At 44.7% G+C, this 14,675-nt stretch overlaps 1 long non-coding RNA gene across 1 annotated transcript; it reads left to right on the forward strand.

The window, feature by feature from the left end:
- Positions 1 to 6,178: 6,178 nt before the first annotated feature.
- Positions 6,179 to 14,467, forward strand: LOC142148272 (uncharacterized). Its single transcript, XR_012690844.1, has 6 exons — positions 6,179 to 6,249; positions 6,434 to 6,532; positions 6,658 to 7,455; positions 7,666 to 7,755; positions 13,780 to 14,126; positions 14,339 to 14,467. It is a non-coding gene; the product is annotated as an uncharacterized LOC142148272 (long non-coding RNA).
- Positions 14,468 to 14,675: the final 208 nt, after the last annotated feature.

Below are 14,675 nucleotides of genomic sequence, written 5' to 3' on the forward strand. Positions count from 1 at the left end.
GGAACCAATTAAAAAAGGTAATTATATTTGCATTGTAAAACAATATTATTAATTATTATTATTAATATTTATTTATAAGGCGCCACAAGGCATCCGCAGCGCCGTACAGAGACAAACAAAATCACAATACAATGGGAGACAGCACAGTACAGTAAACACAGCAACTCAGTACGCTCAATGCACAGCTAGAGAGGGCGGGGAAGGGGGAGGGAGGATCCGCAAATGACGGGGCCCAAGAAGGAGGGCGCGGAAGACAGGGAGACCCCCAGGGGGGAGGAGGGAGCGAGAGTGGACGTGGGGTGGAGGACCCTCGAGGAGGAGGGCTAAGTAGCTGCTCAGAGGAGCGTACAATCTAAGGGGAGGGGTGGACAGACAGAGAGACGCAGGGGAGAGAGGGAGAGTAGGGGGACAGAGGCAGAAGATAAGGTAGGAAGTTAAGTGGGAGACAGAAAGGCTTTAAGAAAAAGGTGGGTTTTTAGGGCCCGTTTGAAGCTGGACAGATTAGGGGAAGTTCTGATGGAGGGAGGGAGCTTGTTCCAGTGGAGGGGGGCAGCGCGGGCGAAGTCTTGGATACACGCGTGGGAGGAGGTTATAAGGGGGGAAGAGAGGCGACGGTCAGAGGCAGAACGGAGAGGGCGGGATGGAGCATGAATAGAGAGGAGGGTGGAGATGTAGGGCGCAGTGGAGTTGGCGAGGGCCTTGTAGGCGAGTGTGAGGAGCTTAAAGAGGATTCTGAAGGGGAATGGGAGCCAGTGAAGGGCTAGGTAGAGGGGGGAGACAAAAGAGGAGCGGCGAGAGAGGAAAATAAGCCTAGCTGCAGCGTTAAGGACGGATCGAAGGGGATCGAGATGAGAGTGGGGGAGGCCAGTGAGGAGGAGGTTGCAGTAGTCCAGGCGGGAGATGATCAGAGAGTGGATAAGGCATTTGGTGGCATCTTGGGAGAGGAAGGGCCGGATGCGAGCGATGTTGCGCAGCTGGAAGCGGCAGGATTTAGCAAGAGAGAGGATGTGGGGGCCAAAGGAGAGAGAGGAGTCGAGGATGACACCAAGGCAGCGAAGTTGGGGGACAGGGGAGATAGAGGTGTTGTCGACAGTGATGGAGAGGTCAGAAGGGGATGGGGTATGAGAGGGAGGAAAAACTATGAGCTCAGTTTTGGCAAGGTTAAGTTTGAGGAATCGAGAGGACATCCAGGAGGAGATGGCAGAGAGGCAAGCAGACACCCTAGAGAGGAGGGAGGGAGAGAGATCAGGAGAGGAGAGGTATAGTTGAGTGTCGTCAGCGTAAAGGTGGTAGCTGAAGCCGAAGGAGCTGATGAGTTCACCCAGGGAGGAGGTGTATAGAGAGAAAAGTAAGGGTCCCAGAACAGAGCCCTGAGGGACCCCGACTGGAAGGGTGGATGGGGGGGAGAGAGACCCAGAGGTGGTGACAGAGAAGGAACGGTGAGTAAGGTAAGAGGTGAACCAGGACAGGACTGGGCCGGAGAGGCCGAAAGACTGGAGGGTGTGAAGGAGGAGGGGGTGGTCAACAGTGTCAAAGGCTGCAGAGAGGTCAAGGAGGATGAGAAGGGAGAAGTGGCCCCTGGCTTTTGCAGAGAGGAGGTCATTGGTGACTTTATCCAGGGCAGTTTCAGTGGAGTGGAGGGGGCGGAAACCAGACTGGAGAGGATCAAGGAGGGAGTATTCAGAAAGGTAGGAGGTGAGACGGCTGCAGACGAGCCTCTCGAGAATTTTGGAGGCAAAAGGGAGAAGAGATATGGGGCGGTAGTTCGAGAGAGAAGTGGGGTCGAGATTAGGTTTCTTAAGAATGGGGGATATGAGAGCATGTTTGAAGGAGGAGGGGAAGATGCCAGTGGAGAGGGAGAGATTAAAGAGGTGAGCGAGGTGGGAGCAGGTGGTGGGGGAAAGGGAGCGAAGAAGGTGGGAGGGGATGGGATCCAGGGGGCAGGTAGTGGGGGGGAGGATAAAATGAGAGAGTGGACTTCCTCGCCGGTGGTGGGACGGAAGGAGTGGAGGGGAAGGTGGTTGGGGGGGAGGACAGAAGAGTGGGAGGGGTGGAAGAGAGAGTGGAGGAGGAGATTTCAAGTCGGATGGCCTCGATTTTAGAGGAGAAGAAGGAGGCGAAATCAGAGGCAGTCAGGGAGGAGGGGGTGGGGGGAGGGGGCCAAGAGAGTGCTGAAGGTGGCAAAGAGGTGGCGGGGGTTAGAGGACTGGGAAGAGATGAGGGATTTAAAGAAAGATTGTTTAGCGAGTGAGAGGGCAGAGCTGTAGGATGAAAGGATGAATTTAAAGTGGAGGAAGTCAGCCAGGGAGCGGGATTTTCTCCAGTGACGTTCGGCGGAACGGGAGCATTTTTGGAGGAAGCGGGTAAATTTGGAGTGCCAGGGTTGGGGTTTGGAGCAGCGGGGGTGGACGGAGTGGGCAGGGGCGACCGCGTCCAGAGCGGAGGTGAGGGTGTGATTGTAGAGGGAGACCGCCTGGTTGGGGCAGGCCTGGGAGGAAAGGGGAGAAAGGAGGGTATCGAGAGAGGAGGACAGAGAGGCAGGGTCAAGAGCATCGAGGTTGCGTATGGACAGAGTAGGTTTGGGCAGGGGGAGGGGAGCAGGAGAAGAGGAGAGAGAGAAGGAGAGGAGATGGTGGTCGGATAGAGGAAAGGGAGAGATGGAGAAGTCGGAGAGATTACATAGGTAGGAGAAGACAAGATCAAGGGAGTGACCAAGGCAGTGGGTAGAGGAGGAGGTCCATTGGGTGAGACCAAGGGAGGAAGAGAGGGTGAGCAGTTTGCTGGAAGCAGGGTAGGTGGGGTTGTCGATGGGGATATTAAAGTCACCGAGAATGATCGAGGGGAGATCGGAGGAGAGGTAGTGAGGAAGCCAGCTAGCAAAGTTGTCAAGGAAGAGGGAGGTGGGGCCAGGGGGGCGGTAGATGACAGTGACGCGGAGATGGATGGGGTAGAAGAGGCGGATGGAGTGAGCTTCAAAAGAGGAGAAGGAGAGGGAGGGTTCAGGGGGAATGACACGAAAAGTACAGGTGGAGGAGAGGAGGAGGCCAACTCCACCGCCAGGGCAGGCACCAGGCCTGGCGGAGTGGGTGAAGGAGAGGCCACCATAGGAGAGGGCAGCGGGGGAAGTAGTACCAGAATCGGAGAGCCAGGTTTCAGTAACGGCAAGAAGGTTAAAGGAGTTGGATAGAAAGAGGTCGTGATTAGCAGTCAGCTTGTTGCGGACGGATCTGGCATTCCAGAGGGCACAGAAGAAAGGGGGAGAGGAGAGGGGGGAAATGGGGATGAGGTTAGCAAGATGAGCAGCGCGCGGGGGATGGCGGGGAGGAACGGGAGAGGTAGGGCGGGGGGAGAGTATGGGTATGGAGTGAGAGCGGGGAGGCCTAGTAGGGAGAGAGAGTAACAGAACAGTGAGATAGTGGGGACAGTGAAAAACAGGTAAGAACAAAGGCAGGAAGACAATGAAAAGGTGGAAGATAATAACGAATTAGGGCGTCGAGGGCATGGAACAACAGTACAGTGAGATAATAAGGACAATATAGACAGGTAAGAATGATAGCAGAACAGTAAGATAATAAGGACAGCGGATAACAGGTAAGAATAAGCAGGGAGACAATAGCAAGATGGAGGACAATAACCAATTAGGGCGTGGAAGGCAAAGAATAATAGAAGGAGAGGTAATAAGGACAATGGAAATAGGCAAGAATAATAACAGGTAAAACTAGTTGCTGGTAAATATAAAATCAGGAAAAACAAGATAAAGGCATATAAATAGTAGAATAATAACAGGTAAAAAGTAGAAACTTGTAAATGTACAATCAGGAAAAACAAAATAATGGCATATAAAATAATGTTTTATATGCAGTTGATGCAGTTAAGCCAGGGATTCAGCAGGAGAAGGGTTAATTGACAAGCCGGGTCGGTACACAGTAGATCAGTTGGTGCAGATAAGCCAGGGATTCAGCAGGAGAAGGGCCAACCGACAAGCCGGGTCGGTACACAGTAGATCAGTTGATGCAGATAAGCCAGGGATTCAGCAGAAGAAGGGTTAACTGACAAGCCGGGTCGGTACAAAGTAGATCAGTTGATGTAGATAAGCCAGGGATTTAGCAGGAGAAGGGTTAATTGATAAGCCGGGTCGGTACACAGTAGATCAGTAGATCAGTTGGTGCAGATAAGCCAGGGATTCAGCAGGAGAAGGGTTAATTGATAAGCCGGGTCGGTACACAGTAGATCAGTAGATCAGTTGGTGCAGATAAGCCAGGGATTCAGCAGAAGAAGGGTTAAGTGACAAGCCGGGTCGGTACACAGAAGATCAGTTGATGCAGATAAGCCAGGGATTCAGCAGGAGAAGGGTTAACTGACAAGTCGGGTCGATACACAGTAGATCAGTTGATGCAGGTAAGCCAGGGATTCAGCAGGAGAAGGGTTAATTGACAAGCCGGGTCGGTACACAGTAGATCAGTTGATGTAGATAAGCCAGGGATTCAGCAGGAGAAGGGTTAACTGACAAGCCGGGTCGGTACACAGTAGATCAGTTGGTGCAGATAAGCCAGGGATTCAGCAGGAGAAGGGTTAATTGACAAGCCGGGTCGGTACACAGTAGATCAGTTGATGCAGATAAGCCAGGGATTCAGCAGGAGAAGGGTTAATTGACAAGCCGGGTCGGTACACAGTAGATCAGTTGGTGCAGATAAGCCAGGGATTCAGCAGGAGAAGGGTTAATTGACAAGCCGGGTCGGTACACAGTAGATCAGTTGATACAGATAAGCCAGGGACTCAGCAGGAGAAGGGTTAATTGACAAGCCGGGTCGGTACACAGTAGATCAGTTGATGTAGATAAGCCAGGGATTCAGCAGGAGAGGGGTTAACTGACAAGCCGGGTCGGTACACAGTAGATCAGTTGGTGCAGATAAGCCAGGGATTCAGCAGGAGAAGGGTTAATTGACAAGCCGGGTCGGTACACAGTAGATCAGTTGATACAGATAAGCCAGGGACTCAGCAGGAGAAGGGTTAACTGACAAGCCGGGTCGGTACACAATAGATCAGTTGGTGCAGATAAGCCAGGGACTCAGCAGGAGAAGGGCCAACTGACAAGCCGGGTCGGTACACAGTAGATCAGTTGATGTAGATAAGCCAGGGATTCAGCAGGAGAAGGATTAATTGACAAGCCGGGTCGGTACACAGTAGATCAGTTGATGTAGATAAGCCAGGGATTCAGCAGGAGAAGGGTTAACTGACAAGCCAGGTCGGTACACAGTAGATCAGTTGATGCAGATAAGCCAGTGATTCAGCAGGAGAAGGGTTAACTGACAAGCCGGGTCGGTACACAGTAGATCAGTTGATGCAGATAAGCCAGGGATTCAGCAGGAGAAGGGTTAATTGACAAGCCGGGTCGGTACACAGTAGATCAGTTGATGCAGATAAGCCAGGGATAGATGGTATGGCCTTGTCTTTGGAGTGATGATGACACTCCTTTGTACCCCCACAATAATTTCCCACTGTCTTCACAAGTTTTTAGATGTTTTATAATTGTGGACAGATAATTGTGTGGGAGGAAAGACACAGAGCTGATCTAACGTGCAGCCTTCTCCAACTGCCGCCCGCATGCCAAAAATATATGCATATATCTCCATCTCTCTCTTTTACTATAACTCTCTCTCTTGTTCTATCATTGTCGCTCTTAGGTCTATCAATGTCTCTCTCTCTTTCACTCTCTCTCTTTCACTCTCTCTCTTTCACTCACTCTCTCTCTCTCACTCTCTCTCTCACTCTCTCTCTCTCTCTTTCACTCTCTCTCTTTCTGGCTCTCTTTCACTATCACTCTCTTTCACTGTCACTCTCCCTCTTTTTCTTTTAATATTGCTTTATCTCTCTCTATCCTTCCCTTTCACTATCACACTCTCTCACTCACTATTCCTGTGTGTCACTCTCTATCTTGATCACTAATCCATCATGCAAAAAAATTAATAATAGCATCTAATAGTATTTTAAAATTAACTTACAGCTCACAAGAGAAGAAGAGTGACCGAGGAAGACGTGTCAAAGCCTGTTGTTGTTTTTTTAATGTGTAATTTTTATTTATATATATATATATATATATATATATATATATATATATATATATATATATATATATATTTATTTAATAATTTATTTTATCTAATTTATTATTATGTACAGAAGCCCGAACCGTTGAAGAGATGCGTGGAGAAGGGGGAACATCAATAACCCTTGCTCATAGTCCAGAAGGTGTGAAGATGTGGAAAATTGTGTGTACATAACTATCTAGCAATATACTCACATTTTTTTTAACCTTTCCATAGGAATATACATATTTTTATTGTACACATGTATCATTTTACATACTTAAATTTCACACATGTAATATTTAATTGACAATATTTTTTTTATTTTTTTTTATTGTATGTTTTAGAATCCATCATCCCAAGGAAACAGGTGGTAACACCAGTATCCACCTTTTATTCGCAAGCTGCCATGGAAGAAATAGCATCTCCTGTCGGCTCAGTAACTGGTGAATAATTTTTTTTTTTTTTTACTTTTTTTAACAGAATACATGCATTTCTCAATTAATTTTAAACAGTGAAAATCATTATGTAATATCTGAATAATTGATGTTAAAATATTTTTGTTTTACAGAGCGATAAGAACATGACAGTGAAGCACTGTCATTTTCTCCAGCTGACAGTTTGGTCCACAAAGATGCTGCAAGAAGATTTGAGATGCTACAGCAAGCCTTCCCCAACCTTCAAGTTCCAACCACCGAAGGGGAAGGTCCATCTCAAGCAAGGGTACCCTCCACAGGTACCAGTTTTCCAACACAACTGGTGCACGGTCTGCCAGAACAAGGCACTCGGTTTCAATCCATCACAGACTTTGCCATAAAGATGGAAGGAAGGCAGAAAACATCTCGCCGAAATATGGAAGACAGAGTTCAGAGAATTGGTGACTCGGTAGACCGTTTGACGTCTGTTGCGGAAGAGGTACGAAGCTCCCGTAATACCACCAATTCGTTACTGGAGCGACTTATCACAGTGCACAGTGAAATTTCAGCATCTATTCAAGTAAATAACAACATTCAAGCGCGAATGGCTGTTGCAATGGAGCAGAATACAGCAGTGCATTACCAGATGAATCAGTCCATGGCACAGATGCATATGCAACAACAACAACAGACAATGCATCTGCAAATGCTGTCAATGCATGCCATGAATATCAGTGAAGAGCTGAGACTCCGGCGAGCACAGGGTAATGTTTCAGTCCCATTACCCGATTGGAATATTTCTGGACTTGTTCCTCCAACACCACAGCAGAGGACGTCATCTGTACTCCACACCCCGTGTTGGAAGTAAGAAGACCGGAGTGAGCAAGGAGAAGATTGTTACATGAAGATCCAGAAGAGGAAATCATCAACCCCGTGTCATCAGAGGAAGAAGGGTAAGAAAGTAATTTTTAACCAAAAGCGTATAAGTTATAATAGGCTACTAACATAAAAACATATATATGTCATATGTACAGTAATGTGTACTTTTCAGGATTGAAAATGCATTTTTGGAGAAATGTGACTTGTTACTCGCATTTTTTTTTTATTTGTTTCTTATATGAATGTAAATGTATCTTAATTTCTATGTTTTACGTTAAATCTAGTTAAGCCAGAAGCGTTGTGGATAAAAATGCATAGGAAGCGAAAGCAAGAGGATAACATCACCCAAAATCATTACGTTACAATGTTATTTGGTATTTATATATTTCTCTCAAAGATGTATGCCTGAAATGTGTGAGTCTCTGTCTCTGTGTGTGTGTGTCTCTGTGTGTGTGTGTCTCTGTGTGTGTGTGTCTCTGTGTGTGTGTGTCTCTGTGTGTGTGTGTCTCTGTGTGTGTGTGTCTCTGTGTGTGTGTGTCTCTGTGTGTGTGTGTCTCTGTGTGTTTGTGTCTCTGTGTGTGTGTGTCTCCGTGTGTGTGTGTCTCTGTGTGTGTGTATGTATATCTGTGTGTATATATATATATATATATATATATATATATATATATATATACACAAACAACAGATACCACAAACAAGGGGGCGCGTAACCCAATTCTGTATATAAAGTCACTACACTGAGGTAATCCAATGTACAGGAGGCAGCCAGTTCCAAAACAGATGGTAAGTCTGGAAAATCTAGAAAGGAATAAAGGAAACACGGCGCCACATAGTGTATTACCACAATAGTTTTAAGTAGCAGTGTGAGAGAAAACAAGGTGTGATAAGATAAATGCACACTCAGGAATTTTATACACAGCTCTCCAGCATAAGAATAAGGCCAGAATGGTGATTAGAAATATGCACACGTGAAAACACACTGAATCCAATGCCACAGAGGAATCACCAATAAAAGTATATCTGCGTACCAGATTGTAGAACTTTAAGGTAGATATATATGAAAAACGGTGTCTCCAACGCTGCAGAAATGCTGCCAGTATCATCACTCATCCAAATGGACTGTCTCATTGAAACTGGAACCTCAGCGTCATAGGAGCAATAAAAAAACTCGGAATAGGGGGGCGTGGCTTGGCGGCCATTCGAGTCGGACGTGTTAGGAGTGAGCTCCTGCTCCAATATACATTTATTCCCTCAACATCCAGTGTTGGGGTGCGCTCACAAACCACATTTGGGCGGCAGTGTACCACCGTGCACCTAAGCTGCATTTTGAGCCCTCAAGCACCCGTGGCTCCGTCCTATGCCCGAGTCTCGGGAGTGCGGCCTAGTACTCCTTGTGGCTTCCATATAACTCCCATCCCATCCACAAGACTGAGCACCACCAGCGGGATTGAGCCTAACAGAGGCTTACCTCTCTGGCTGGCATCCAGCTGCTCCGGTCCATCTGTGGGCGAGGTAGTGTCCTTCCCAGCGGGGCAGCCCCGCTAGTGCAGCCGCCTGGCATCTGCATGCGGACGGAGGGGGTTCTTCACTGCACTGCCCCGAGTTTGGAGGCCTGGAGGTGAGGCTGTGGGTTGTCGCTGCGGCGCCGCCGGGAGTTCCAGCGTCTGTCGGCACTCCAGATTCAGCGGGGCAACTTCAGACCTCTGCCTGCCGGCACTTCATCGCCTACTGCAATATACCCAAGGCTGCTGGCGGTGAACATTCTGCAGCCCAGAAACAGATACCACAGCTGCTGAGACTCCAGCCCCGCTGACAGTATGGGGTCTCAAATAAGGTACAAGTTGTCTGCACCAATCTATATTGCCTTTCCGAGGGAGGTTGGTCCAATACAGATAGCAGAGCTGTAATACAGATCTACAGAAAGAAAGAAAGAATCACCTGCTAAATAACAGGCCTCATTCAGTGGAAACACCTCTGCTTAGATTCAACTTGTAATAGATTTGGATAGAGATCTCCTGGTGTAGCAACACTGACACTTGGTGGCGGTCTTTCGTTACTACAATATTCACCCTAAGTCTACAAGTATATAAATTCCTCAAGTATGTTCTGTGGAAGTTAGCTCTCTGGCCAGACAGGGGCGCACTGTAATATTCCTTTAAACAGACCGCGGACTCCGCACCCCAGCCTCACAGTAAGTTCTGTCGGTAGGCTCTCCTGGAGTCTTAGTAGAGTCACCAAAACATCCAGTGAGAAAACTAACAGCGGGACACTAGGGTAGATACTACCCCTCTACTTAACTTTCCCACAACTTACTATGTCCATTTAGCCCACATGGGTTTGTTCCCCGCCCGTCTGCCTCATACTCAACTTTAGCAAACGGTTTCCCAGAAATTCTGCACTCAGCATGAATAAATCTGCGGGTAGAGGCCGCAGAAGCGCACCAGGAGAGATAACTCAGCACTTCTCCCGTCAGGACAAAGCATATACTTCATCTTCTCCTAACTCACCCTCGGAGATCCAGAGCGACCAAGACCCTCCTACCACTGCTTCTCCCTCAACCAAGGTGGACTTTGCTGAATTACGAAATTTAATCGTGGAGCGCACTAACGCCTTTTCCGTTGATCTTCAGAAGGCCATAGGCGATCTCAAAGCAGAAATGGTTGCAATCTCCAAAAGAACCTCGGTTCTGGAAAACAAGATGGAGTCGTCACTTACATTCCAAAATTAAGCCTCAAAAGATATAGATTTTCTGCTAAAGGACAGCGATTTCATGAGGGACAAGCTGGAGGATGTAGAGAACAGGGAACGTCGCAATAATCTCAGATTACGCAACATCCCTGAATCAGTGGAACTGAGGACTATGTGAGTAGGTTCTTCTCTTCTCTGGACCCTGCCTTATCCAATCACCCAATGCAGATCGAACGGGTTCATAGGGCCTTGAGACCACGCCCGAAAGATACCGAACCCCCTTGTGATGTGATATTGAGATTACTATCCTTTAAGACCAAGGAATTTATTACCAAAGCGGTTCGGAATTCTTCTTATACTCTTTACGAAGGATCCCGTATTCAAGTTTTTCAAGATCTTGCCCCTTCAACGATAGCCAAGAGACGCGACCTCAGGGAGGTTACCAGCATCCTTAGAGAAAACGGATACAAATACCGCTGGGGTTTCCCTTTTCGTTTGATAATTGAAGTTGAGGGCCGTCAAGAGTCGATCCCAACACCGAACGAAGGAAAAGACTTACTCCGCAGGCTCCATCTCTCCCGTCTTGACAGGATCGTGGGTAGCGATGCCCAGAGCTCTTCGCAGCAACCCCCTTGATTTGTAAATCTATGTCTCTGTGAGAGGAGACGTGAAGTAATATTGTGCCTTTATTTGCTCTGCTTGTATTTTCTTTTATTCTTCTAACAAATGTCAATATTTTCATGTTGCTCTCATAACTACCGTAGATATTATTGTTTCTGGTTACAAGTTTAGCTTTGGTTTAACCTTATTATGTTATTTATGTATGGGCGGGGGACGTAGCCCCCTCCTAGCAACGCACTCACATTCCTTGGGATTTTCTTAGCAGTTTATTTGGTAGTCTATATTTTACACGCACTCCCGAACTCTGTGCCTTGGTTCTGATAACTGAATAGGCAAACTTTGCCTTGTTTTTTAAGTTAATATAGCGTTTTAGGCACTGTCCTAGTAGGTCTCTCCTCTGCTATTGAGGCCTGAACCTACACCCTTGCCTTTCTTCTTTTATAACTCCTCTTTCCTTTACTCTTCTTTCCCTTCCCTTTCCACTCCCTGTTCCCCACCTCCCAATCCCTCCCCCCTGGTACTTCAGTTTGAGGGATAACATCTTTATTCTTTGTGTTTCTTCTAAGAATATCGATCATGACCCTTACAACACTCTCCCTTAATGTTAAAGGGTTAAACACACCTCAAAAGCGCTCTGTTATTCCATACGTTACGAAAACTTAATGGTGATATAATTTTTTTACAGAAGACCCATTTCAAGGCAGGTGGCCATCCCTCCCTGTCCTCAAGAAGATACCCTGATGCCTATTATTCCTCTCATTCTACAAAGAGGAATGGTGTTGCCATTCTTCTCCGCAGTTCAGTTCCGTTTGTTGTGTCAGCAGTTAAGGACGACCCTGAGGGCCGGTTTCTCTTCCTGACGGGAAAGATGGGTCATCTAGATATAACCTTTGCCAACGTTTACGCGCCAAATACAGGTCAGACAGCTTTTTTCGCACACTTTTTTTCGGAACTACTTCATTTCCGTAAGGGTTTGCTTTTACTCGGGGGTGACTTTAACACTGTTATGTCTCCCCTCCTAGACAGATCCGCTCCTATGCACTCCTCCCCCCCATCTTCACATACAAAACATCTGCAAAAACAAGTGACTGAGGCCGGCCTATTTGATATCTGGCGAGCGTTATATCCCTCATCGAGGGATTACACATTTTACTCTTTTCCCCACCAAACCTACTCCCGGATTGATATGTTTATGGGCTGCTCAAACATCTTCCAACATATAACTAGGGCTGATATAAGTTCCAATACGTGGTCAGACCACTCTATATTATCGTTAACGGTTGACCTTTTTCAGAACCCCTGGGGTAGAACCTCCTGGAAATTGAACGAGACTCTTCTTAAACTCCCCGGGTTTAAAGATCTCATATCTGATTCTATCACGAAATACTTTAAAAATAAATTCAGACCCAGAGATTCAGATCTCCACTATATGGGGAAGCCCACAAGGCAGTCATAAGGGGGGATATCATTCAGTTTGCCTCCCGCAGAAAAAAAGAACATAATGAAACGCTTGATAAACTTACTCTTCAACTTAAAAATTTGGAAACAACACATAAGGAGTCTAACTCCCACTTAGTTTTGAAGGAAATCCAAAAGACTAGAGGCGAAATTCAGTCAATTCTCGCAGAGAGAACGGAAGGCCAGCTCAGATGGCTTAATCAAACATTTTTTTGATGATACTGGCAGCATTTCTGCAGCGTTGGAGACACCATTTTTCATATATATCTACCTTAAAGTTCTACAATCTGGTACGCAGATATACTATGATTGGTGATTTCTCTGTAGAATTGGATTTAGTGTGTTTTCACGTGTGCATATTTCTAATCACCATTATGGCCTTATTCTTATGCTGGAGAGCTGTGTATAAAATTTTTGTTTTTCACATTAGCATCATGCGTTAATTGTCACTCTTTTTGTTAGATTTTGTTATTGTTTTACTGATTGTATTGTACAAGGTACACATCCATGTCAAGAGATTTATATATGTTTATACTTCTGTAAGATTGTTAATTGTTCCATCGGCTGAACTATATAGGGTATGCATCCATGTTAAGAGATTTATCTCTGTACCTCGATTCTGTGGATATTAGCCTTACTAAGGCTTATTTATTGATATGAGACGTTTGATCTTTAAATTGGCCAATGCACAAGCGCTGGCCTTTGTAATATATTGACGATTGTCATCATGAGCCGGCTTAAGGAATGTATTCACTGTTGATATCACGTGTTGGCTTACGGAACAGGCCCACTCTGCGTCATCACATTTGCGTGGGTAGATGCAACATGTGTTGGAGTCCCAATATGGCGCTTTTATGGTATATAAGCGAGCTCTGTAACTGTTCTATTCTACTGATTTTTCTTCCTGATGAAGTCCATTGCTTTCACGGACGAAACGCGTTGAGTTTCTGAGGACTTTTATTATCTGTTTGGTACATGCGGTATTAACGAGGTGGGAGTGCCGTGGAGACCCTTTTACAACTGACTGAATTCTGTCTAGACGTCTCTGAATGCATCCCAGATGAGTACCATAAAGATACCATTACATGCATTTTATATAAGATTTTATGTAAGTGTAATACTTACCTTTTATTATTAAATTCTAATTCATGCAATATTACACTATTCTGAGTTTTTTACTGCTCCTATGACGCTGAGGTTCCAGTTTCAATGAGACAGTCCATTTGGATGAGTGATGATACTGGCAGCATTTCTGCAGCGTTGGAGACACCGTTTTTCATATATATCTACCTTAAAGTTCTACAATCTGGTACGCAGATGTACTATGATTGGTGATTTCTCTGTGGAATTGGATTTAGTGTGTTTTCACGTGTGCATATTTCTAATCACCATTGTGGCCTTATTCTTATGCTGGAGAGCTGTGTATAAAATTCCTGAGTGTGCATTTATCTTATCACACCTTGTTTTCTCTCACACTGCTACTTAAAACTATTGTGGTAATACACTATGTAGTGCTGTGTTTCCTTTATTTCTTTCTATATATATATATATATATATATATATATATATATTATCCTTTTGAAAAATTACTTAATAAATTAAAATTTTAATCTTTTATCATTACAACACAGAAAAATGTGAAATGTGAAGACCTTTCAACATCAGGAATGATCATCAATGTTAAATATTCGGTGAGTTTGTTTCAGTTTAGTCTTTTTTATATTTGTAATGTAACCTTTTTTTTTTTTCTGTATGGAAGGGATAAGATGTGACCAATGGACAATGAAATATAAATTTTATATTCCAGTCCATACTGATCCTTTCTTGTTTTAAAAGTAATGTTTTTATTTTGTATAAAAATACAGGTTTCACATACACTTTTTTCTTTGTAATTTTTTTAGATTGCACCTAACTATCGGCAGGATACAACTTTCACGAATATGGAATCGACAATTGCAGCCATAACTAGAGATTGCAGGTAATAAAGTATTGAACTATTGACTTCTACATACATTGTTAAGGCAGTCAAAAATTTGAATGTATATGTATAGTTTGTCTCCTTATCAAGATTACAACAATAGGATACGTTGTCTCCTTATCAACATTAGCACTATCAATGTTACAGAAGTTAGATGTAAAATGGAATAATAATTTCACTGGTAACCTTGTAAAAAAAATTTTTGCTTGCAGATGTTCGGATGGAATTGGTGGATGTCATTTTAAAGAAACAGCTTGAAAAGCCAAGGGACTGACTGAACTGTTGAAAAATGTCCAAAAATTTTTAATATGTATTTTGTAAAATAAAAATTAACTTTTCAATTTATTGTTTCATTATTTATTAGATAGATACACCTTCATCTAATCAGTTACATACATAATATTTATTTGGTATAGTATTTACATTTAATTTTTTTTTTGGTGTGGTACACGTGTTAACTGTGTAGTACCCCAAACTTTATTTTTATAAATAAATGCTGCACATGACATTAGAGAGAATAGACATTAAATTGTTGCATGTACCAAAAAA

Source organism: Mixophyes fleayi, chromosome 1 (assembly GCF_038048845.1).
Source record: "Mixophyes fleayi isolate aMixFle1 chromosome 1, aMixFle1.hap1, whole genome shotgun sequence".
In the NCBI taxonomy this organism is placed as follows: Eukaryota; Metazoa; Chordata; class Amphibia; order Anura; family Limnodynastidae; genus Mixophyes; species Mixophyes fleayi.